The following is a 26,166-nucleotide window of genomic DNA, read 5'->3' as shown; positions in this document are numbered from 1 at the left end:
CTTTTCCCCTAAGTCAAAATGATTCAAGACATCAAAGCAGCCATGGCACAGCAACTAAAGACACTCACAAAAGAGGACTTCCAGAACTGCTTCAGAAAGTTGCAGGAACAATGAGATAAATGTGCTCAAAGTGAATGGGGAGTATTTTGAGGGAGATTAATGGCAATGTGTCTTTTACTGTAATATTTTTTTTTATTTAAACATTCACTGTATTGTTTGATCACACCTCGCAGACAAAAGCATACTACTGGCTAGTGGATTCTTTTCTTCCATGAGGTAACTAGTCAACTCCTACTTTATTTCCCACTCTTTTTCAAGATGCAATTCTCTGACCCTATTCCCCCTCATTCCCATCTCCCTTTCAAGGGCAACAACACCTCTTTGATCCCTGCACACACAAACAAGTACTCCTAAGCTTCAGGACAGCTTTGAGAATGTTCAGGAATTAAAGGGTATAGACAGTTTGCAAATGTTTTTCTCAATAAGACAAGACCAGTATTTCTCAATAAAATTTATCACAGAAAATATATGACTTTCATGACTGCTCCCCCAAACTGCAAGCTTGAAGAATATTTGCAATACAAATTCCCAACATTTTGGGAGTTGTGACACCTGACTATTGTTTAGTTGAAGTAAATAAATCCAAGAAAATGACTCCAAAGATTTGTTATCTATACACAACTAAGTCAAACTTGAACATTCCCAACTTCCAAAGGATAGCAAACAGAAAAAGACAACCAACAACCAGAAATGTGCAGATTTAACTGAGGGATAAGTCAGCAAACATTATCTGGTATTTCATAAACTCTATATGCTAAACCAAGATATATTTTCCAAAATGATCACCCAGATACAAAGGTGTAATATAGTTTGTACAATCAACTGAAATTAGAAAACTTCACATTTCACCTAAGATTTATTTGACAATAGTTCTCATGCACTAAAGAAAATGAGGAAGAAAAAGGGAAAAAAGTGCTTTCATCTGAAAAATCAGTGTACTCAATTTATTTTTCTTTTAAAATGTGCATCCCTTGCTCTAGTTTCTTTAAATTAAACCCTTTTATTGTATCTTTTCAGAAAAATGTGACTTACACTAAACCTGTTTCCTGTTTTTATCCCATACAATCAGTATTTTGTGTCATACAAACTGAGGCCAGACAATTAGATTTTAAATTGATATATATTTAAAATATATCATTGGAAACATACATATATATCTGTATAGATGTTCATATAGTATTAGAAAGCAAGGGTGATGTGCCTGGAAGCCTTTGGGAACATTCTTTAATCCACTTTCACCACACTGTAAATTTTAGTAACAAACCAGAAGCAGGAAAAAAACCCAACCGTCCCTGAAATAAAATGAAAAACATCTTTGTTAACCAGACACTATAGAAAATCAAAGCAGCTATCTCAAAAACACAAAGCATGTCAGTTTTGAGGTGGGCTACTGAGTCTGTAAATCCCAAGACTTGTACATTATCAAATGAAAATCATCAGGCTCTCTCGCTGAGCAAAGAGCGTGAGCAGCAGTGCTGGAGTCAGTCACCTGCAAAAGGATGTGAGAATCCATTTGATTGAACGCTGCAGGTCTCTAACCAAAGCATAAAAATTTAAAATGAGTAGCTTAAGTTCTCTATTCCAAAAAGATATAAAGAGGTCCAAGGCTCATTTCTAATACAATAAACTTCATATAACTTGCTTCAATTTAGAAAATGTAAATAACCACTAACATTTTACATAGCAAAAGCAGGACTATTTATTTTAATACTTGGAGCATACATTAGTTTTCTTTCTTTCTTTCTTTCTTTCTTTCTTTATTTGTTTTTTAAATTTATTGGGGTGACAATTGTTAGTAAAATTCATAGATTTCAGGTGTACAATTCTGTATTACATCATCTATAAATCCCATTGTGTGTTCACCACCCAGAGTCAGTTCTCCTTCCATCACCATATATTTGACCCCATTTACGCTCTTCTAGAACTCCCCTCCTCCCTTACCCTCTGGTAACCACTAAACTATTGTGTACGTCTACGAGTTTTTGCATACATTAGTTTTCTAAGTTAAAGTTTTCTATTGTATAAATTGAGAAATATCCCATTTCTGGGGATTTATCCTTCCCATAGAAGAAAAAATTTACATTCAGAAAAGGTGTTCATAACACTATGATTTATAATATTGAAAAATTACAAACAAACCAAATGCCCCAAAATAGGTCACAAGCTAAACCAAGGACTAAGAGTCCAATGAAATAAGATAGTCATCAAAAATGAAAAATACGTGTTAGACTCATTGTGGTGATCACTTTGTAAGATATATAAATGTTGAATCACTATGTTATACACCTGAAACTAATATAAATAGTGTATGTCTATTATAATTTTAAATAAATTGATAAAAATTAAAAATAAAATTTAAAAGACAAATATAAAGAATATATAGCATTCTGGGTCAATCTTTAAAATATGGTGTTAGGTGAAAAGAGCCAGACCTTAAATAACTGCCAGGCATCCCACCAATGCCAATACTCCAAAAGTTTAAACCCATGGACTAGATATAACAGAGCACAGACAAAAGAAGATACCTTTATATTTTAAGGTGATATGATGGGCAAATTTTTCTTTAACATAGGATTTCATTGATGTTCATATTATAAAAACAATTTTCAGATGGTAGTAAGTTTAATGACTTAATTGAAAAAAAAAATATCTAACATGATTTCCAGCTCTTATAGTCTGATGGGGCACCCCAAGACAATTCAATTATCTAGGAAAACATATTACTCAATAACAAGATCACATTAATTTACTACCACCAAGAAATAAAGTAATATGTTGGTAAAATAAATAAATAAGTAACAAGATCCAAGATGGTGGAGTAGATAAACAACGTGCTTGCTTCCTTCCATGAATACATTGAAGTTACAGCTAAATTATAGAACAATCAACCTAGACAACCATCTGAAGTCTGGCTGAACAGAAGTTTTATAACTAAGGATATAAAGAAGAAGCCACATTGAGACTGGTAGGAGGGGCAGAGATAGGAAACAGGCTGGCCCCAAACCTCCAAGTGGTGGTTGAGAATCAACAGTGATATCTCAACCACAAAGGTTCTCCACAGAAGAGTGAGGAATTCCAGCCCCACACCAGGCTCCCCAGCCCAGAGTCCTGGTGCCAGGAAGTGGAGCCCCCACAACATCTGGTTGTGAAAAACAGTGGGGATTCTGACCATCTGGGTGGGACGGAGGCTGTGGAAAACCAGACATCCTCTTAAACGGCCTGCACACAGACTATCTCACACCCAGACACTCATTGTGTACTCTGGTGGAGGTACAGTAACTCCAGAGACAACAGAGGAACATAGGGGACAGACTGAGGTGTCAGGCTTCGGGGCAAGGGCTGGAGGATAGTCACTATTTTCCCTGTGTGTGGTCTTTCTCCCATCCAGCTTGCAGGTGGGCACCATCTTTCCTGTGTTGAGCATTCCCCACCATAGCCAAATCTGAATCTGAATTGGTCTGGTGAGGTCCACTGGGATCCTGTCTCACCCAACTTCCCCAATGCCAGAGGCACTTCCTCAGTGAGCAGCCAACCTCACCTGCATTGCACTCTTTCTTGGAAAACTATCAGAGTCCATGGGCACCAGGCAGGTGGAAACTAGCCTCAGTGTACTCTAAGACTCATGCTGAGTAGCTCCTGGCTCAGCACTGGCACCAAATCATAGTCTACATTAACCTGTTGACCACAACACTTCCCACTCATGACTCCCTGATATCCTACCTCATGCAACTCGCATACTGCATGAGGCTTCATCAGTGGCTGAACCTTAAGGGAGTTGGCAGGTGGCAGTAGGCCTCAGGGTGTCCTGGCTTTTGGTGGAGCTACCCCAGGCCCAGTACTGGTGACAGCCATCCTCAGGTATCTCCCATGTGCCTCCAAGCTGCCTTAGCACAGGCAGCAAGCAAATGTGGATCACTTTGTAGCCCCTACTACATAATCCCTGGCCAGCCACAGGCTGTGGGTGACCTGAGCCTGCACTGCAACCCCTTCCAGGAAGCTCCAGAACAAACATACATGGAGGTTGGCTTCAGACCACAGCAGAGGACTGCCCAATTAGCCCCACAAGCAGCACACACAAAGGGCAGTCTCAACAGGCACCACAGCCTACTGGGGTGATCCCCGCTCAGTGGGGTAAGCCACCCTGCACAGCAAGCCAGAAGTTGTAGATGTGGCCAAACCCCCACCATTCAGCTTGAGGACAAATGCCACCCACTGACATACCCATAGCAATAAAGGATTAACTATAATAGGAGGGCACAATCAACCCACACAAGGGACACTCCTGGAACACCCAGAGCAGGTGACCAGAGAGACTGTGCCAGGGTCCCACAGGGCACCTACTACATAAGGCCAAATGGCCAAGACTGGGAGACACAGAAGTACTACCTAATGCATAGAAACAAACACAGAGAGATAGCCAAAGTGAAGAAACAATGAAATACCTCACGAATGAAAGAACAGGAGAAAACTCCAGAAAAAAAAAATAAACAAAATGGAGGCAAACAATATACCAGAGACAGAGTTCAAAACAATGGTTATAAGGATGCTCAAGGAACTTAGTGAGAACTTCAACAAAGAGATATCAAGTACAAAAAAGGACAGAGAAACCATAAAAAAGAACCAGTCAGCAGCAAAGAATACAAAAGCTGAAACAAAGAATGCATTAGAAGGAATCACCAGCAGACTAGATGAAAGAGAGGATCAAATGAGCGATTTGGAAGACAAAATAGCAGAAAACACTCAATTGGAAGAGCAAAAAGAAAAAAGAATCCAAAAAAAATGAAGACAGTTTAAGAAACCTCTGGAACAACATGAAGTGTTACAACATTCACATCATAGGGGTACCAGAAAGAGAACAGAAAAAGCAAGAGATTGAGAACCTATTTTAAAAAATAATGACAGAAAACTTTACTAACCTGGTGAAAGAAATAAATGTACAAATCCAGGAAACACAGAGAGTTCCAAAAAAGATGAACCCAAAACAGGGCCACACCAAGACACATTATAATTAAAATGGCAAAGGTTAAAGACAAAGAGAGAATCCAAAAAGCAACAAGAGAAAGGCAACTAGTAACTTATAAGGGAGCCCCCATAAGGTTGTCAGCTGTTTCTCAACAGAAGCTTTGCAGGCCAGAAGGGACTGGCACAAAACGTTCAACATGGTGAAAAGCATGGCCCTACAACCAAGACTACTTTACCTAGCAAGGTTATCATTTAAAATCCAAGGACAGATAAAGAGCTTCCCAGACAATAAAAAGCTAAGAGTTCATCAGTACCAAACCAGTATTACAAGGAATGTTAGAGGGACTTCTCTAAGATGGAAAAAATTAAATATTAAAATTATGAATAACAAGATGGCAATGCTACATATCTATCAACAATTACCATCAATGTAAATGAATTAAATGCTCTAATCAAAAGACACAGTTGGGGGGTGGCCAGATGGCTCAGTTGGTTAGAACTTGACCTCTCAACAACAAGGTTGCTGGTTCAATTCCTGCATGGGATGGTGGGCTATGCCCCTGCAACTGAAGATTGAAAACGGCAACTGGACTTGGAGCCGAGCTGCGCCCTCCACAACTAGATTGAAAGACAATGACTTGGAGCTGATGGGCCCTGGAGAAACACACTGCTCCCCAATATTCCCCAGTAAAATAAAATAAAATAAAAAGACATAGGAGGGCTAAATGGATAAGAAAAGAAGACCGTTACAAGAGACTGCCTACAAGAAACTCACTTCAGATTGAAAGACAAACACGGACAGAAAGTAAAGGGATGGAAAATGATATTTCATGAAAATGGAAACAAACAAAGTTGGGGTAGCACTACTTATACCAGACAAAATAGACTTTAAAACAAAGGCTATAACAAGAGACCAAGAAGGAAACAGTATTCCCACTTTTGGATATTTATCCAAAGAAATCCAAAACACTACTGGCACGTATGCATCCACATGTTTATTGCAGCATTATTTACAATGGCCAAGATGTGGAGCCAGCCTGGGTGTCCATAGATGGATGAATGGATAAAGAGTAGGTGGTACATATAAACAATGGAATATTGCTCGGCCATGGAAGGGAATAGGTTTTTGCCATCTGCAGCAGCATGGATGGACCAGAAGGGTATTGTGCTGAGTGGCATATGTCAGACAGAGACAGATAGGTACAATATGATTTCGCTTATATGTGGAATCTAAAGAATAAAATAAACAAAGCAGAAACAAACAAACAAACAAAGAATGCCAGAGAATGCAGTTTCTGTTTACCTCTGGGGAAAGGAAATGCTTTGCTTCCTTTGAAATGTTTTAGTATGATATCAAAACTGGGAGACTACTGTCTGCCACAGGGCTTAGAGTTAGAATAGGTCTGTGACTACTTGCACTGGGAAAAACAATAGGACACAGAGGTTTTCAATATCTATGAGAATAGAGCGGACTCTATTCTGTTTATTCTTACAACACATAGCACTTTGAGTTGGAATTGAAGAGGTAATGGAATTATTCCAGAGGTCACACTAGACTTGACTCCCTCTAACCTAGAATAATGTGGAAAAAACTGGAAGGATATGCCTCTATTATTTTTAAACAAGGGCTGAAAAGGCATGGAAAGGGTTTGAGATATTCTGTTTTCATCATATATTCTTCAGAGCAATATTTTTTTGCTTTATGTGCACCAGTCCTAGTTATCCCAATTCAGAGCCTGATCAAATAAAGGACCACAGAGCAGATTCCACAGACTTCTTTTGGTTATTGGCTTGACCCCAGCTCAAAGAAAGGACGTCTTTCTTGAGGAGGATGTAGAAAGTTGCATATAAGAGAATGATCTTTGGAATAAGACCAATCTGGATTTGAATCCTAGCTCTAACACTTCCTGAGTGACCTTAAACAAGTCACTTAATCTCTCTGGGCCTCAGTTTCTTCATCCAGGCGATGGGAGGAATGTGACCTATACCTCAGGATAAATAAACAAGTACGTGAAAATTAAATGAGAGAGATGTATGTAAATAGTTGGCACATGGTCAAATCAATAAAAAACAAATAGTATTTTATCTTATGTTTCCATATTCCCTATTAGCACATTGCCAAGCCCATAAAAGATGCTTAATAAATATTTTTGGTTGGTTAAGAATTAATACATTTTTATCCCTTTTAGATATTTTGGCCTTCAGAATTGAAATTTTTAATAGGGCAGAGACAACTTGGTATAATAAAACACAAAAATCCCATGATAGCTAACATTTATGTGTTAAGATAAATGGACTTTTCCTTCAGTATACTATCTTTCATTTTGCACTGTGTGAGAACATGGACTCTTCACTTTAATTTAGTGATAAACTGTTATACAGTAGACTGTCTCAAAATATACTGAACTTCATTGCCTTCTTTTAATAAATAAAAATATATTTAAAGCACAATTAGGGAGAAAGCCAACAGAAAAGCGCTCTGCACTTGGCTGATACTTCTTCTGGGTTTTAAAAGCTCTTTGTATCAAACTGGCAGATTGATTGGTGGTTCAGAGTCTCAGATTCTAAACATCATCTCTTGAGATGATCAAAACTCCACAGCAGCTCCCCCACCTTATCTGTGGTTTCACTTTCCACTGTTCTTGTTGGCCACGATCAACCACAGTCTGAAAATATTAAATGGAAAGTTCCAGAAATAAACAATTCATACGTATTAAATTGTGCACCATTCTGAGTAGCATGATGAAATCGTGTGCCCACCAGGGATGTGAATCATCCCTTGTCCAGCATATCCATGATCTATATGCTCTCCTACCATTTAGTCACTTAGTAGCCAACTCAGTACCAGATCGACTGTTGCAGTATCTCAGTGCTTGTGTTCAAGTAACCCTCATTTTACTTAATAATGATCCCAAAGTACAACACTATTGATGCTGGCAATTTGGATATGCCAAAAAGAACCTTAAATCGATTCTTTTAGTTGAAAAGGTGAAAATTCTTGACTTACTAAGGAATGAAAAACAAAATGCTGAAGTTGCTATGGTCTATGGTAAGAATGAATCTTCTATCCATGAAATTCTGCAGAAGGAAAAAGAAATTTCTGCTAGTTGTGCGGTCGCACCTCAAAATGCAGAAGTTATAGCCACAGTGCGTGGCAAGGGCTTAGTTAAGATGGAAAAGGCATTAAATTTGTGGATGGAAGACATTGCTCACTTAGTAGTCATCTCAGTTATCAGACTGACTGTCGTGGTATTCCAGTGCTTGGGTTTAAGTAACCCTTATAGTAGCCTAAGGCTACATCTCAATGCGTACATCATTCACCTCACTTCATCTCATCACATAGGCATTGTATCATCTCACATCATCACTAGAATAAAAAGGGTAAGTACAGTAGAGTAAAGTATTTTGAGGGAGAGATCATATTCACATAACTTTTATTACAGTGTATTGTCAAAATTTTCTATTTTATTATTAGTCATTGTTGTTAATCTCTTACTGCTCCTAATTTATAAATTAAGTTGTATTATAGGTATGTATGTACAGAAGAAACAGTATACAAAAGGTCTGGTACTATCCACAGTTTCAGGCATCCACTGGGGATGTTGGAATATATCTCCTGCAGATAAGGGGAGACTACTGTATTTTGAAAATAGTATTCATTCCTAAGTAAAGGTGACATTCAAAAATAGTTTCCTCTAGACCAGGGTTTCTTTCTTTTTTCTTTTTTCTTTTCAGTTTCAGGTGTACAAAACAATGTAATAGTTAGACATTTACACCCCTCACAAAGTGATAACCCCCCTCCACCAATCTACTACCCCTCTGACATCGTATATAGCTGTTACAATTCCACTGACTGTATTCCCTATGCTGTACTCCACATCCTGTGACTATATATGTATAGTTGACATTCAGTATTATTCAGCTTCAGCTTCAGGTGTACACTGCAGTGGTCAGGCATCCAGGGTTTCTTAACAGAGGCACTATTGATGTTTTGGGCCAGATAATTCTTTGTGGTAGAGGACTGTTCTGTACATTGTAGGATGTTTAGCAGCGTCCCTGGCCTCTACCCACTAGATGTCATTAGCACCCGTCCCAGTTGTGATGATCAAAAAATGTCTCCAATTGGATAGCCACGTGCAAAAGAATGAAACTGGACTGCTATTTGTCACCATGTACCAAAATTAATTCAAAATGGATCAAAGACTTAAGCATAAGACCTGACACAATAAACTGCATAGAAGAAAACATAGGTACTAAACTTATGGACCTTGGGTTCAAAGAGCATTTTATGAACTTGACTCCAAAGGCAATGGAAGTAAAAGCTAAAATAAACGAATGGGACTATATGAAACTTAAAAGCTTCTGCACAGCAAAAGAAACCATTGACAAAATAAAGAGGCCACCAACTGAATGGGAGAAGATTTTTGCAAACAGTGCCTCCGATAAGGGGCTAGTATCCAGAATATACAAGGAACTCATGCAACTCAACAACAAAAACCAAACAACCCAATTGAAAAATGGGCAGAGGACTTGAAGAGACATTTCTCCAAAGAGGACATACAAATGGCAAATAGACATATGAAAAAATGCTCAACATCACTAATCATCAGAGAAATGCAAATCAAAACCACAATGAGATATCACCTCACCCCAGTCAGAATGGCTATCATCAACAAGACAAATAGTAACAAATGTTGGAGAGGCTGTGGAGAAAAAGGAACCCTCATACACTGTTGGTGGGAATGCAGACTGGTGCAGCCATTATGGAAGGCAGTGTGGGGGTTCCTCAAAAAATTACGAATAGAATTGCCATATGATCCAGCAATCCCTCTCCTGGGTATCTACCCAAAAAATCTGAAAACATTTAGAGATAAAGACACGTGTGCTCCAATGTTCATTGCAGCTTTCTTTATGGTGGCCAAGACATGGAAACAACCAAAATGTCCTTCGATAGATGAATGGATAAAGAAGTTGTGGTATATATACACAATGGAATACTATTCGGTGGTAAGAAAAGACGATATAGGAACATTTGTGACAACATGGATGGATCTTGAGAGTATAATGCTGAGCGAAATAAGTCAGACAGAAAAAGCAGAGAACCATGTGATTTCACTGATATGTGGTATATAAACCAAAAAACAACAAAAGAACAAGACAAACAAATGAGAAACAGAAACTCATAAACACAGACAATAGTTTAGTGGTTGCCAGAGGGTAAGGGGGGTGGGGGGTGGGGGGTGGGAGATGAGGGTAAGAGGGATCAAATATATGGTGATGGAAGGAGAACTGACTCTGGGTGGTGAACACACAGTGGAATTTATAGATGATGTAATACAGAATTGTACACCTGAAATCTAGGTAATTTTACTAACAATTGTCACCCCAATAAATTTAAAAAATAAATTTAAAAAAAATGTCTCCAGATATTGCTAAATGTTCTGGGGAGTGGGGCAAATATGCCCAGTTGAGAATCGCTGCTCTAGAATAATAGACTGTGGCTAAATGCAAATATCTTTTATTGTTTGCCTAAAATATATATCATCATATAAAATATTTAATTTACTACCCAATGGCAATGCCAGCCAAGGTTTATATTAGGTTCTGAACTCCATTATTGTAATGTAACACAGCATTTTAGACTTTAAGAGGGTGCATCCTAAATGTTAGATCTTAATTGGTTATTGTGACCTTATGTCCAGTATATCAAAATAGAAATACATTATTTCAATTAATTTTCTTTAGACTTTAAGTCATTTGTTGGTATCTAAAACAAAACTTGATGTAAATAAAGAATCACTATCTTCCAATCAATATCAAGCATCCATAAGTGTGCCACCCATGAGCATCCATTAGAGATCTGAGTAAAGCCATCAAGTTAGAAGAGATCATAGTCTACTTGGTCATGTACAGACTTTATTTCTTTTTTAACTAGTTTAATCAGATGTGAAACTAGTTTTATTAAAACTAATTAGGATTTTGGGTAAGTCACCAAACCTTAACTGAAATTTCCTTATCTTTGTCTATACAATACAAGGTTTCTCTCCTGGTACTCTTTGATGACATTGTTGGTATATGGTGGCTTATCCTTCCTCTCCCTGTGCTTTGAGTCCTATTTCAATATGTAGTTTACACATCTGTAAGGGTGCTACCAACAGAAAATTGGGTGGAGGAACACCAACCACAATGCACATCACTTCCTTTCGCTTAAAAAATGAGAGGAAGAAAACAATGGGGTGCCATTTTAGATATACTGTGTTAACAAAAAAGAAAACCACTTTGGGTTGTTTTTTTTTTTTTTAATAATACTCAATACCAGCCAAGGCTGTAGGGAAACTGATACACTCTGCTGATGGCAGAAAAGCATAAAGAGCCATAAAAATATTCATGTTCTTTGACCCCGTTACCCTATTTCACAGATTATCTTAAGGAAATAATCGAAAATAGGGGAAAAAGCAAGTTTGACAGTGAAAAACAGTTAAGTAAAGTAATCTGCTCAATGCATTAAGCAGCCACAAAAATAATAAATATAAAGGATATGTAGCAACATGGAAATACACTTAGTATGTTAATAAAGTATCTTCCTATAGTCACAATATGCAATATTAAGTATTAAATGTGAATACTCAAAATTCACAGCTGTGAATTAAAATTAAATATTAAATGTCAATATTCAATATTCACAGCTATGAAGTCCTATACTTTGACTGTGATGCTATGGATGAATTCAAGTACCAAAGAGGAATGAGGTAACAAGGCAGAGCTTTGGATGAATGCATAATCATTCTAAATAAGTGTGAAATGCCTCAGCATTTTTTACATGCGTGGTATTGCTAATTTTAAAGGTATAATTTTTTTTAAAATCCCTCTCAGAAATATTTGTCTACAGCAATAAAGAGTAATCAGCTATTAATAACTACTAATCAGCAATTAATAGCTAGATATGTACCTCTATATTCCCAAGACTACTTATTTAATTAAGGATGTCTTCCTCAAAAGTGAAACAACACGAACATAAACAATAAGGCTTGCTTTCTGTTATGAACCTCAAAACATAATGATAAAATTTAAAGAGATGCTATTTAAGAATCTGTAAGCAGACAGTGCTGTTTAAAGAACAGTTCTAGAAAACAGATGTCAGAAACACACTTCATAACTTTACTAATTTTTTTCCTGATATGACAATAACTAGAATTTACTTTGGAGGTTTCTCATACCCACAACTTAATTATAAAATACATATGGAAACATTATACCATATTGGTATCTCCTCTCTTTCATACTCCATGCAATTCAAGAAGAACCATGTGCTTAGCACTATGAAGGATACAAACTAGGCACAAGACATAGTCCCTGTTCTCAAGGAGATTTGTTTTTTAAGATTTTATTGTGGAAGGGGAACAGGACTTTATTGGAGAACAGTGTGTACTTCCAGGACTTTTTCCAAGTCAAGTTGTTGTCCTTTCAATCTTAGTTGCAGAGGGCGCAGCTCAGCTCCAGGTCCAGTTGTTGTTGTTAGTTGCAGGGGGCGCAGCCCACCATCCCTGCGGGAGTCGAACCAACAACCTCGTGGTTGAGAGCCCACACTCCAACCAACTGAGCCATCTGGCACTGGCCCATGTGGGAATCAAACCAGCAGCCTTGGGCATTAGGAGCACAGAGCTCCAACCGCTTCAGCCACCAGGCCGGCCCTCTCAAGGAGATTTTAATCTGGTAGGGGAGACATGCTCAAAAAGTTGGGAACAGACATGCCTGGGTTGGTAAGTGGGTTCAGCTTAGAAAGGTTTAGAAAATACATTGAGTAGGTGGAACAGGAGACCAAACACCAAGGTAAGTTTAGACCTTGATAGAGAAGAAAGTATGGCACTATTAAAGTTTTCTAATGAGAAGAATGATATTATTACATTAGTCCCCTGTTTAAACCCCCTCAACTTCCCATCGCTCCTACAATAAAATCTAAATTCCTTAATACAGTTTATAAGATCCTTGTAAGATCTCACTGTTCCTTACCTCTCTAACATCACTATTGCCTCTTAGAGCCACCCTCCCTCTCTGGCCATCCTGGACTTCTCTGTGTTCTGTGAAGATGTCAAACCCCTTCCCACTTCAAGACTTTTGAACACGCTGCCCCTTCTACTTGGAACACTCAAACATCCACGTCTTCTTCAATATCATTTCTTTCACAAAGCTCATCAAACCCATAATTTCTTGTCTCCCTTCCATTAAAATATCAGGTTCACAAGAATAGGGGACCTGGGAGTGGCCGGTTTGCTCAGTGGTTAGAGCACAGTGCTCATAACACCAAGGTCGCCGGCTCGATTCCCACATGGGTAAGTGAGCTGCGCCCTCCACAACTAGATTGAAAACGACTTGACTTGGAGCTGATGGGTCCTGGAAAAACACACTTTTCCCGAATATTCCCCCAAAAAATTTTTTTTAAAAAACAGTAGACCTGATCTGTCTTCTTCACCACTGTATTGCCATCACCTAGCATAGTGCCTCGTACAATGCAAACATTCTATAATATGTGTTGACATGTTAAAATTAATCTTGAACTGAATTGCATTATTATAATGGGAAAAAATGAAAGTAGTTCACCTGACAGCAGAGAGTGTGTAGAATGGGTTAAAAAAAAGATGAGACCAGAGTCCAGCAAACCGAATAGGAGGCAGTTGGAGCAACCCAGGCATAAAAGAATAGAGTCCTGGACTAAGACTGAAAGAAATAAATGGGCAGAATGGAGCTTCTGAAGAAGAATAAATAGGAAAGTTGTGATTAGTTAGCTATCAAGCATGGAAAGGGTATGTTAAGAATTCCTACAAAATAAGCCAAGGAGATCAGAGATTAGAGATGATGATGATGATCAAAGTGAGAAAGAAATTAAGATGAATCAGTTTTGGGAAAAGGAAGTACTAAATTCACTTTTGGGGGCATGTTGAGTTGGCAATACCAATGAGACATGCAAACGTTCAGAATATAAGTGGATAGAGGTTATGGCTAGGGATACAGATTTGGGAGCTGTCAGCATTGAGGAGATAAGTGAAGCCATGGGATTGAATGAACTCTAAAGGGGAGAGTGTAGAAACAAAGTACTGAAATGCAGAATACTGAACGTTGGATAAACGCCAGACAGGAAGAGGAAGGAAAACATAAGAAGGCACAAAATGGTACAAGGGGAATAAAGCAAATCATGTTGAGAGAATTTCGGAGAATAGCTGTTGAGTAGTGTTAAACAAAGAAGCCAAGGAAGGTGAAGAGTAGGGAGAGGCCATTAGATTTGGCAAGATCACTGTGAACGTTTGAGAGTCGGTATTCATTGTAGTGTGGTGACGGAAGCAATGCACTTGGTGGAGCCAACCACTGGGAAAAGATTTTTGTCGGCAGTGTGACCATTGAGGATTACATCTAACTTTTGGAAGAAGCTGCTGTAATATGAGACTGCCAGAAAAAAAACAACCTGAGTCAAAGTGTTAGGTAATGAAGAAAACAAGCCTGAAATTACTGTGCTCAATACATCCAACTGCACGTTACACAAATACAAAAGCCAGTAACTTCCTGTGGGAGAAATCCAAAACAAAAGATATGCGGGGTATAGATGATATCTACACACAGTGATATGGGTGAATCCCACAAACAATATCAAGGGAAAGATACCAGATACAAAAGAAGCCAGACATAAAAGAGTGCATCCTGTGTGATTCCATTTACATACAATTCAAAAACAGGACAAATTAATCTATGCTGTTAAAAGTCAGGATTGACTCTGGGTGATGAACACACAATGTGATATATAGATGATGCATTACAGAATTGTACACCTGAAATCTATGTAACTTTACTAACAATTGTCACCCCAATAAATTTAATTAAAAATAAAAGATAATTGTTGCCTTTGGCGAAGGTGAGTAGATAGAGGCCCAACAGTGGCTTCAGCGGTGTTTATTATGTACTGTTTATTGATGCGGATATTAGTTTAAAAAGTATAGTCACTTTGTGATAATGCACTGAGCTGTACACTTATGATGTGTGTGCACTATTCTGCATTCATATTTCAATAAAAAGTTTTTTAAAAAAAACTAAACAACAAACACGAGGAGCCTGGTTAGACTAGAATGGTGAGACACTCTCAGATCTTCAGTTTTAAGTAGAACTTCTGGTGGCTAGGAGACGAGAGGAGGCCTGCATGGTCTTCTCTGTATTTAGGAGTTTGGACCAGTGGTACACAGGTAATACTATATCAACAAGAAGCCACCACCAAGACGCCCAGTTTCTCAGATAATATTTACATTTGTCTTAAGGTTTTGATTTCTGACAAGCTCCCATTGCTAATATTTACATATTTGTTGAATCTGAGAGTTAAAAATCAGAAATAGTATTATACTTGAAATTTTCCAAACTGACCTACATGAGTGATGTCTTGAGGTAAAACCAGAACTTAAAAGTGAGGCAAGTAAAGATGGAATGCTGCTTCACTTGTGTTGAAAAGAATTTAAAGCTTTCCAACTTCGTTATTTCTCCAACTTGATCATTTTATAATCCACATCATTTTTTTCACCTGCTTTAAGCATCAATCTAAAGTTTCCATCACAGCTGAACCCAAATAACAGCTCCACATGAGTAATCCTGACAATTGTACATTTTGTTCCTCACATATAATTGATTATACGACCACACATTTACTTTATCTAATTTTACTAATTCAAAAGTTATTCAAGTCAGTTAATTTTTATGCTTGGAAGCTATTCAAAAGTGATTACACATAACCCTTTCTGTGCTTTGGAACACAACGCTACTGTTTAAAAACATTCACAAGGGACAGTCTTGCAGCTAAGTACATAAGGTCCCCTCACCATTTCCCTAGGCTTTGCAATCTTTTATCCCCAAAGCATAAAAATGAACATGATGACTTTGTTCCCTAGTCTTTCCATTAATTGTTAATTGATGCTTATTACATCATGGCTAGCTCCAAGTCGCTTTAGAGAATCTGAAATACACAAAGTAATTCTGTGATTACCTGTAAAAAGGAAGAAAATCAAGACCATGATCATCGTGTACCCAAAGTACAAAATGATGCTTGCAATGCCCGTGATTTGAAGTTTGGTAAAGAAGTAATAAACTGCATACATAAAAAGATAAACAGCTGTAAAACTGCTGGTGAAAAAGGCTCTCCACGACCAATGATAATCCTGCAAAAAAAGTAGAAAAAACAACCTTTTTGATGAAATTCTAACTATACATGGGTTATCAGTTATTGTAATAACAAACAATATAAAGGAGACTCTTTAAGATTATGGATTAAAAGAAATAAAGGAGGAAGTTTTACAAGAAATTGAATATATAATGTCTGACTAATCTATGTTCCACTTGGGGTGCCCTAACAATTATAAACTCTTTTTTTCTAGGAGGACCATGTGTGCCCTTGGGGACTATACTTCCAATGTGTGCATCCCCTCTATCATGACACTGCTTCAGCCCTGTAAGTTTCCATGTCAGTTTCAATTTACTGGCCAGAGTTGTGCTGGACCTGAATTGATGCCTCAGGCCAGGTAATAAAGGTTAGTATAGAAACTTAAGATAGACCTTTATGGTTAATGGGCTTTGTTTTAACCAGCTAAATTCAGAACCCATGGAGGCATGACTGAGGAAAATATGCAGGTTAGTCTCACCGTGCCCCATGGACTCCTGCAGATAATAGTTTTACTGTAAAGGCACTGTGGTCAGGGGCCAAGGGGACAGGCAGTGCAGAAAAGAATTAATATAGCAGGTCTGAGGCTGCTATCCTTAGAAGGGCCTGCTTCAAGGTTGACCCTTTACTTACATCTGGAAATTTGAAATTTAATCATTCCTTGATTGATAAGACTGGTTTTCTATACCTTGACTGTACAACCAATGTGATTTATGGAGAACACTTGTTTTCTTTTTGGGAGTCTGGAATTTTGTAGTTGCTAGGCAGAGGGTGCCTATGTGATTAGCCCCCAGTAAAAAACGTGTATGCTGAATCTCTAATGAGCTTCTATATTACTGTATTTTTTTAAAAATGTTTTTACTGGGGAACAGTGTGTTTTTCCAGGGCTCATCAGCTCCAAGTCAAGTCGTTGTCCTTCAATCTAGCTGTGGAGAGTGTAGCTCAACTCCAAGTCCAGTCTCCATTTTCAATCTTTAGTTGCAGGGGCCACAGCCCACCATCCCATGTGGGAATTGAACCAGCAACCTTGTTGTTGAGAGCTCGCACTCTAACCAGCTAAGCCATTCAGCTGCCCCATTTTGCTGTATTTTTTTAATGCTGGAGAAAGGATCACACTTAGTGTGTCCACTCATGGGAGAGAGAAAGCATAGGAAGACTGCACATGGATTTCTCCAGGTTCCACCTGTGTGTTTTTTCCTTGTCAATCCTGTTGTGTTTCCTTTTGCTGTAATAAACCCAAGCTATGAATACATCTATATGTTGAGTCCCATGAGTCCTTCTAGTGAATCACCAAACATGTGGGTAGTCTTGGGGGCCCAAAAAATATTATTTAAAAAATAAAAATGTATGCATTAATGCCTACTACAATATGTCTCATTAAAGATTGTTGCAGATGTTCTCTGAGAAAATGTACGATAGAATTATTGAGTAACTAAGTATAATATATACTTAATTCTTATTTTTTACCTTTATACCTATAACTCAAGAAGAAAATGCTCTAAGGAATTGTGTATATAATAATCATTCCCTAACCCCTGTATTGTCACCTTTAAAGAATCACTTTTAACTATTAAGAGTGATTTAGAAGATTTTTTAAAAAACAATGTTCACTCCCACCTTAGTTATCTAGAACAACGTCAGGAAAAACATGGAGGTGGAGTGGGGTAAAAAGATTTATGCCCATGGTAACCAAAAGGCAATGAAATTGAAGTAAGAGTAACTGCCTTTAGCAGCCATCTCAAACACAAAAAACATAATCCTGGCCTAAGCTACAAAAAAATTTAATTGTTAAAAAGAAAACACCATTGAACCAGTTCTTTTATGTCTAAATATTAAATCAGTTCCCTATATTTCTATGTTAACTGAAAATTATGCAGCAATTAAAGTAACTAGCCAGAAAGAAATTACTTTCTGTTTAAATTTTCCATCAAAGTAGCATTAATTTGATAGCTGCATCAAAATCAAAATGTCGTTAAGAAAGCACAATATAAAACTGATCCCAATTTGTAGAAACCATGCAGTTAACATTTATATCATTTCTCAACACAGACTTCTAATTCCAATAATGCAAGTTTAGAAAACTTAAGATGCATTAGTTTCTTATGTCTTTACCTCAGCACATAAATGAAAATAACACAGCAAAACTGTAGCTTCTGAACAGGTAATCAGGAGAATTATAAAGGCTAAGAAAAGGAAGCCAAACATGAAGTATACCTGATGAGACCTGAAAATAAAAATGATAGCTTTAAAATAAACTGGAAATTAATAATACTGAAAGATCAATCCAAATCTACACAAAAACCACACACTTCTCTACTAACCTTTAACTCTTCATTCCAAACCTTCATCTATCCGTCTAGTATCAAAAAATATATTTCTTTACCTAAGCAGCTTGAGTTTGGCCATATCTTCTCTAGTTAGAATCAGTGTTGCTACTTACCCATATAATTTAGTTTTCATTTAAGACCCACCAATATCTCTATAATTTTCTCGATACACATTTTAAAACATGCTTTCTCTTTAGAAATGGAAGGCTGTAAATGCCATAAATACCACTGACTACATTATACAACAGAAAACCAGAGACTCAAATGCCACTTTGACTTTGAAGGTCTATTAACAGGCAGTCTCCCCAAGTAGGTCTTTAAAGCACAGCACACACAATTCTATTAAATACACTTTCAAACATGCATCTTTTCAAAAATCTGTGTGTGGATTACATTTAGTTCCAACTTTGAAGGAATGGAGTAATTTCTTTCATTATTGTAGAGCTGAGCTGACTATATTGGGATGAGCAATATAACTTTTTAAAAGCTTTCTGAAGATAAGAAACTCATGAAGCAATTAATACCCATTTGAAAATCTCATGTAAAATATATACCTGGGTATGAGGACAAAGGATAGGGATTGGGGATAATCATTTCTATAGATAATAAATATATACAAAGTTGTACACAAAAGCACAGTTTCTCATTAAAACAAAAATTAATTTGTCTAATGAACCTCTCAAATTTCACTAAAAATTACTTTTCCATTAAAAACATCTGGAAAATAAGGTTACTATAATCCATTTTGCAGCATGTTGAATATTTAGTTGCCGATGAGGTAACAGATTTTATTGCTTATCTTTCAAACAAATTTGGCATAATGCTGTTTAAAAGGTGAGCAATTAATGTGTATGATTAAGCCTAATTTCTGAGGACTTATAAGTTTTGTCTGAAAGATTCATTTGGGACAAAAGTGTTGTCATAAACACACACAGTTGGCTGCTGAATTTTATTTTATGGTGCTTTGCTCCATTGCCAAAAATTCCTCCACAATAACACCCCACTCGGCCAGCTCCTAAAACCAGAATGCAGTCAAGAATCAGGAAGTAAGAAAATAAAACAAAATTAAAAATAAAAAAAGTACTTAGGGGCAAAAAAAAAAAAAAAAAAAAGGTAAAAAGGGACTCGGAGCAACTGAAATAGCTGTCAAAAACTCAGACACACAAGCTGTTGAACTTTAATCAGAGAGCACTAGTTCTTACTTTACATGCTTTCTAACTATCTTGGTTATTAGAATTCTTAAATCACAACAGATTAAAAGTAGCAAATGAAAAGAGGAAAGCTATAAGGATCAGGGATCCTGAAACCAGAACTAACAGTTGACAGAAAGGAAGACAGAAAAATATTACTTACAGCTCAAAACAGATGAAGACCCAAAGTCAGTGGTCTCCAGATTATTTTCAGCAGAGGAACTCTACCTGAAATCTCGCATGGAAGGCCAGTACGAAAAACTGATACAAATCAGAGCTGCCCCTTCCCATCTTTAGGCACCTCCCTCCAAGGGACACCCCCACCCCATCCCCCACAAAGGTTCAGACAAGTACAGTTTGAGACCAACTTTTCTAAACCACCTGGAAAGGTTTTGAAAGGTTATTAATTTTAAAAAAGGAAACATTTATAGAAATTTCTATCAAAAATTGGCTTTAAATTTTTGTGAATTAAGTCTTAGTTCCCTAGGAAATTCTCCCAGGTCAGATTGCTATTTCCTGGATAAAGCAGGGCAAACGAAGTTTTGCCATACCAGAACTTAACCACCTTGAAATATAGGAATATTAATTTATTAACAATTATGATTTTTGAGATTATGAAGATACAATACTCACCAAATACTGTTTAGAATAAAAAAAAGTTGAATAAAAATACAGCCAAAAGGTAAAATGCCACCGATGATCATGCCAAGAAGTGGTTTTGTAAAGAAAGTTCGTTGAGGAATCACACGGGGAATCTGGTTTGTATGAACTGGATACCTAAACTGCTCGAAAATAAATCAAGTGAAAATCAGAATGACATGAAATCCAAATAAATTTATACAGACACAGTCACAATAGAGAATCTTGAATCTGAGCAGAACATGAAACATTTCCAAGTGCAGTCATGTGGACAGAGGCTAGACCAATGCTGCACAATGAAATATAATGCCAGCCACATACTCAGTTTTAAATCTGTTAGCACCCACATTTCAAGAAGTAAAAAGAAACAGGTGAAATTAATTTATTTTATTGTATCTAATATGCCCCGTAGTATCATTTAAATGTGTAATCAATATAAAAATTATTGATGAGATGTTTTATATTCTTGTTGTTGCTTTAAATGTTTGAAAACCAGTGTGTATTTTACACTTACAGCACATCTCAATTTGGACTAGCTGCATTTCAACCACTCAAAAGCCACATGTGGCTAGCAGCCACCATACTAGATAGCATGTAGCTAAATAATAAGGATGCTTGTCCTTTCCTATAAATTTCAAGGAAGAAATTGAACAAGATTTACTAATGACTATTCCAATATAAAATAATATGTCAAAAAGTTCTTTCTTAAAATTTATCAAGAGATTTTTTACTAATTTTCCTTTTTTCTGCTCTGTGTGGAACTCCCCTTCCTTGTCTGATTTCTCCCCTACAAATTCATGCTATATCTTTATACAATATTTTTGCAGTGTGGACTCATTTAGCCTTTTTGATATCTCGCTCTTTTTCCCTATACATTGATTAGGCTAACTTCAAATCTGTAAACTGAACAGCCCCATTTCTTAGGCTATATCTTGGCTTTCTTTCTCCATTGTATAATCCTATTACTTTTCTGACTTTGTTCAAGTCAGCCTTCCTGTAATATGTCCTTTTAATTTTGTCCATCAGAAATAGAGGGAAATATAAACAACCTATAAAGTGAAAAAGACATTAAGTAATGTCTTTTAAAGTGTTACTGTCTTTCATTTAAATTTTCAAAAACATTTTTTCCCCAAAATGATTATTCTTTGTATTTTTCTCCAATGGTGCATTTGCATTCCATGTATAGTATATACACACTGAGGTATTATTTCATATATCACTCAATGGTCAAAAGCAGTATTTAAAAAGTTTACCTTCTTCTTGCTTCCAAAGTATGCACCAAAATATGTCAGTGGAACTGAAATTCCAAACCACATTGCAAGGATACCTATCAGAGTACTGAAGGACATGGCAGCCGATGACCCTTTCACCCAAAGAATTAGATTCATAATAAAGAGGTCAGCGAAGACGATACTAGGGGGGAAAAAGTCAATATGCTTTCAGGAAAACATTATAAATGTTCTTGATGTAAATGTCAGAAAATTCGTTTGGTGGGAAAGATATAATAAATTACAAAGTTAAACCCTAGAAGAATATTAAATCACACTGTGTAAACCCAGTTGTTGAGCTGGGGGTTAAACCCAATACCATATAAGATAGCAGCTTATTATAAGACATAATTGCCACCTCCTACTCATCTTTGCACCTCCAGAGTCTAGCAGAAAATAAATAAGGTGTAGAATAATATATCATGGAAAAACAATATGCAATATACTGAATGCAATTAAGAAAATGCATATATTAAAAACAGATTTTAGAATCCTAGACTGACATGGGTTATAAGAAGCCTCAGGTCAAAAAAGTATTCACTTAAAACTGAGAGTTTTAAATTAGTCATGCAAAATCAATACATCAACTGTTAAGTCTACTGGATAAATCACCAGGTAAGACCAGCTATCATGCCCCTATTTGTTCCAGATAAGTTTGATCAAAGCTACAGGTGAGTATGGGTGTTGGTATAGATGTGAGTGTTTCTGAAAACCTAAAAGATGAAGTTGAAAAGGTGGGTAGAGACTAGACCATGGAAAGCTTTTAATGTCATGTTAAGGAAGGTAGACTTTATCCTGTCAGCATCCAGAAAAAACTGAAGGGTTTTTATACTCAAAGCTGTGAGGTACACAGAGCAGTTTTTCAGGAATATAAATCTACAGAATTACAAAGGACTAGAGACATGCTAGAGATGTGGAGACTAGATATAGAAAGTGGTAAGAATCTGTATAATGTGGTGATGGTTAAAATGTAAAGGAGGGACAAAAAAGACATGGAGAAGTAAGAGACTTGGTTAAAGAAAGCAGATTGAACTCACACATTTAGCTCTGCTCCCTCATCAAAACTCAGATACAATTATAATAAAGGAATTTTAAAAGGGCATAAATACACAGGATGGAGGATACAGGAGAGAAGACATTAGTAACAAATTTTGGAAACCTGATAGAAGATGGACAAATAGTAACTGAGTTAGTAGACTGGGAAACCTGTATCCCAAGTTGTCAGAGGGGAAAGCTGAGGGGCAATTTAATCTATACCACAGAACTCCAAAAAAGGCTCAAGAATTTGTAGTGCCAGGTACCTCTGTAAGTAGTGGGTAAGGACTTCCTAAAACCAGGAGGAGTGGTTGGAAGTCATCCTAAGATACTGATAGACCTACAGATTTTCTCCCCCCCACTCTGCAGAACCAAATCACTTTCCTTCCCAACCCGAGCAGAAGACTGGAGGTTGAGTCTTTTAGAGAAGATCCCTGAAGCTCAAAAGAAAACTTTTAAAAAGAAAATAGATGATTGGCATTCCCAGAGAAATTAGAGGAGACGTTGCAACCATGAGAGAAGAAGAGAAAATTTTAAGACCTATTGAGAAAATAAAAAAGCTCTTTATAATTAAATATATGATAAGAGGAATTAAAACCTTAATAAAAAGGTTGGAAGATAAAGCTGATGAAATGTCTTATAAAGCAGCATTTTAAAAAAAAAGAAAGAAAGAAATGGATAATAAGAAAAAAAAGGAAAATTAGATGACCAACATAGGCATATGAAAAATAGGAGTTACCTGATACACAGAGTTGTTTCTTAATGTCTTTTAGAGATATTAAGTAATTGCTCAAGTTCCAACAACTGATAAGAGGCAGAGCTGGGATTCTAACTCAAGTGTGTCTGAGTTTTTAAGGGCAAGCTTTTTCCATTCCACTATGTTTTAATGAAGCCTCTATGGTGAGAACCCAGGTCACCAATCACATATAGCTTCTCCTCCCTCAGATATTTTATTAAAGACCACATAGAGGGAAGGTGGTGACAGCCACTTCATGATGCACCAGGTTCAGCTTTGAGGTCTACAGTTTAGGAAATCTCTGGTTAGTTCTTTAGTTGTACCATATTTCCCCCAAAATAAGACCAGGTCTTATATTAATTTTTGCTCCAAAAGATGCATTGGGGCATATTTTCAGGGGATGTTGTTTTTTTCATGTACGACAATCTACATTTACACAAATACAGTCATGTCATCTTCTTCTGGAACATTGTCATAATGTACTAAATTTGTCCATCTGGCTGATAATCTTAACTGGGGCTTATTTTCGAGGGAGGTCTTATTTTCAGGGAAACACAGTAAGTTCTCTCAAGGTCCACTCCAACTCTAGTATTCTAATACTGCCTTCGTATTTGCCATCTCTTTTCAATTTCTTATTTAGGATCATTGTTTTTGACCCTTCCACATCTCTCATTAGAAGTGATTTGGTTAATATCCAAAATATATTTTAAAAACTCATACAATTCAAAACCAAAAACACAAACAACCCAATTTAAAAATGGGCAGAAGACATGAAGAGCCATGTCTCTAAAAGGACATACAGATGGCCAACAGACATATGAAAAGATGCTCAATGCAAATAAAATGCAAATAAAAGAGGAATGCAAACAAAAACCTCACACCAGTTAGAATGGCTATCATCAACAAGACAAATAATAACAAGTATTGTAGAGGCTGTGGAGAAAAAGGAACCCTCATACACTGTTGGTAGGAATGCAGATTGGTGCAGCCACTATGGAAGACAGTGTAGAGGTTCCTCAAAAAATTAAAAATAGAATTATCACATGACCCAGCAATCCCTCTCCTGGGTATATACCCCCCAAAAATCAGAAAACATTTATCTGTAAACATATATATTCTCTGATGTTCATTGCAGCTTTATTTACAGTGCCCAAGACATGGAAACAACCAAAGTGTCCTTTGATAGATGATTGGATAAAGAAGATGTGGTTATATATATATACAATGGAATACTATTCTGCCATAAGGAAAGATTAAATAGTGCCATTTGTGAAAACATGGATGGATCTTGAGATTACTATGCTAAGCAAAATGAGTCAGAGAGAAAAAGTCAAGAACCATATGATTTCACTGATATGTAGGATATAAAACTGAAAACAACAATGGAAGACAAACAAATAAAGAAACAAAACTTCATAGACACAGACAATAGTTTAGTGGTTACCAGAGAGTAAGAGGAGAGGGGGGTGGTAGATGAGGGTAAATGGGATCAAATGTATAGTGACAGAAGGAGAACTGACTCTGGGTGGTAAACACACAATGTGATATATAGATGATGTATTACAGAATTGTACACCTGAAACCTATGTAACTTTACTAACCATTGTTACCGCAATAAACTTTAATAAAAAAGAAGAAAGTGCAAATTAGTAAACAAAATATAGTCACAGGGATATGAAATACACTATGGGAAATATAATCAATAATGTTGTAAAGATTATGTAGGGTGCCAGATGGGCACTGGACTTATCAGGGGACACTTCATAGACTGTGGAGATGTCTGACCAATATACTATACATCTGACACTGAAGTAGAATAATATTGAATGTCAACCATAATTATATATATATATATATATATATATATATATATATATATATATATATATATATATATATATATATGGCCATGGGATGTGGAGTGCAGCATAGTGAAGATAGTCATTGGCATTGTAACAGCTATATATGATGTCAGAGGGGTAGTAGATTGGGGGGTGCTATCACTTTGTGAGGAGTGTAAACTTATAACTATTACATTGCTTTGTACACCTGAAACTAATAAAAAGAAGAAGGAGAGGAAGGAGGAAGAGGAGGAGGAGGAGGAGGAGAAGGTGAAGAAAAAGGAGAAGAAGAAGGAGGAGAAGAAGAGATTTGGTCCTTTCTAAACCAACTTCAGTCATTTGTTCTTTCATTTTTCTATTTCTACTTTACCTTTACACTTTGTGTTTATGATCTCTCCTGTCTACTAAAACCTATGTCAGTAGGTTTATCTATTCTGCTTTTAGAAGAGTCATACTTTGCTCCTACTGGAGATTTAGTTTTGAATCCTTTCAAATGACAACAAATACAACAAAACTTCCACCTTATGTCTCATCTGTTTCTGGCATCTTAATGAGGGAGACTGGTTCCCATGATTTAACCAAACTTCTTTAAATGTTTTTAATACCTTTCTGCTCTAATGAATTTGTTTAGCCACAGTATTCCTCTGCCAAATTTCCTAGCATTTGAAAGATTCCTTTTAGCTGTTATCATTCCATGGCCAGAAAAATTATTTCTCACTTGACAAATCATAACCTCCCTTCTTACACATAAACTCAATTAAATCGTTTCAACAATTTCCCTTTTGAAAGTACACTCTAGAATGTTAATATGCGTTTAAAAATTCTGTAACTGTCCTTCAATTTCATGTTTTTATATTCTAAATATTTCTTCCTTTGTCAATATCTAATTATTTCTATACCTTCTTATAGAATCTTAAACAGCA

At 36.7% G+C, this 26,166-nt stretch overlaps 1 long non-coding RNA gene across 1 annotated transcript; it reads right to left on the bottom strand.

The window, feature by feature from the left end:
- Positions 1 to 1,274: 1,274 nt before the first annotated feature.
- LOC141569647 (uncharacterized) lies at positions 1,275 to 18,432 on the bottom strand. The gene is made up of 3 exons (XR_012493360.1): positions 18,320 to 18,432; positions 16,037 to 16,208; positions 1,275 to 1,352 (listed from the first exon to the last, which is right to left on the bottom strand). It is a non-coding gene; the product is annotated as an uncharacterized LOC141569647 (long non-coding RNA).
- Between the last annotated feature and the right edge of the window lie 7,734 nt (positions 18,433 to 26,166).

This window comes from Rhinolophus sinicus, chromosome X, assembly GCF_036562045.2.
Source record: "Rhinolophus sinicus isolate RSC01 chromosome X, ASM3656204v1, whole genome shotgun sequence".
In the NCBI taxonomy this organism is placed as follows: Eukaryota; Metazoa; Chordata; class Mammalia; order Chiroptera; family Rhinolophidae; genus Rhinolophus; species Rhinolophus sinicus.
Note: the sequence above shows the minus strand (reverse complement) of the source record. Positions and strands in the feature narration are given on the sequence as shown.